We start from the raw sequence: 1,687 nt of genomic DNA on the forward strand, positions 1-1,687 counted from the left end.
AAAAGATGAAAAAGTAGAGCTCTAAAGTTAAGTGATCACGAAGGTAGCAGAAGTTGGAAATCCATCCAGCATTAGAAAGAATCATTGTGACTCCTTATCTAGGGCCATTTGCATTATAACTTGTAGTTTATTTTCAGGAAGAAAAGCATCCAATGTACTTCCATTTATTTAGGTCCCCCCTGCCCCCCCCCCATCCCCACCCCGTACTATTTGCTGGATCTTCTTGGGAATGTGGTAATTAAATGTTTGTATTATCAGGTTTGTCTTCTAGTCAGCTCAATCTGGGATCAAACCTCTTGATAATAAATAATACTGGAGTTGCCAGTTGAATGACAGGTTGTCTTGGTTTCTAAATACCTTCAGTAAAAGGGAATTAATTCCTGTCTACTTTTTAACAGACAAAAAAATTAAGAAAGTCTCAGACACTGGTTCGATAGAAATAAAGGTGTTATTTCCAGGTTTGTGACTTGTTTTTGCATTTCTCTATTGTTTGTTTCAAAAGAAAGCAAATATTTTACTCGAGAACTCAGGAGTATTCAGGTTGAAGGTTTTTGCAGTCCATTTCTCCCTGCAGAAAACGCAGGGAGCCCCCTGGTGTAGCTTCTTGTTACTGCACTTGAGTGATACCGCACTAGAGTGATAGCGCCATCAAGCGGAAAGGAGAGAACTACCTGGGGGCGGTAACACAAATAAATACCAGGCTGAGTGAAGCAGGTGGCAGGGATCAAGGAGGGCACTTGGGGTGAGCACCGGGTGATGTTCAGAAGTGCTGAATCACGATGTTGTACACCTGATACTAATGTAATAACACTAATGTTAACTACACTGGAATTAAGAGAACAGAAATAAATGAAATGAAATGAAATGAAATGAAATGAAATGAAATGAAATGAAATGAAATGAAATGAAATGAAATGAAAAATGAATTTAAAAAATAAGAGATAGAGCTAGTTTGACATCTTTTTCACTCAGATGCTCCTGATTCTTTGTGATCAGTAATCCACAGTGACCAGACTGGCTAAGGCAGAATGTGTTCGCATTGGATATAAATAAATAAGCATTATTAAGAGTCTGTTATTTTTCAGGTGTTAGACTGGTATAAAAAGAACGATACTTGAGAGACAGATCACTTTAGATCAAAAGTTAAATGTTACAGGGGCGCCTGGGTGGCGCAGTCGGTTAAGCGTCCGACTTCAGCCAGGTCACGATCTCGCGGTCCGGGAGTTCGAGCCCTGCGTCGGGCTCTGGGCTGATGGCTCAGAGCCTGGAGCCTGTTTCCGATTCTGTGTCTCCCTCTCTCTCTGCCCCTCGCCCGTTCATGCTCTGTCTCTCTCTGTCCCAAAAATAAATAAACGTTGAAAAGAAAAAAAAAGTTAAATGTTACAAAAACGCATGGCTTACAAAATGCTTGTATGCCAGTTACTGAGTTCCATTTACTAACAGCTCTATGTGGTAGGTACTTTTATTCTAACTTTACAAACGAGGAAATTGAAGCTCAGAAAAGCAATTTCTTTTTAGAAAATTACTTTTTATAAAGCACTTTAAAGTTGAAAAACATTTATTATGTACCACACTCTTGGCCGGGTTCCAGGAATATAAGGAGACATGCGTTCAAGAACCTTCATGTTCATTGTAAATATGTAAAATAATTATAATCCAGAGAGGAGGATGTGATAGAAAGCATTGG

This window comes from Lynx canadensis, chromosome D1 (assembly GCF_007474595.2).
Source record: "Lynx canadensis isolate LIC74 chromosome D1, mLynCan4.pri.v2, whole genome shotgun sequence".
In the NCBI taxonomy this organism is placed as follows: Eukaryota; Metazoa; Chordata; class Mammalia; order Carnivora; family Felidae; genus Lynx; species Lynx canadensis.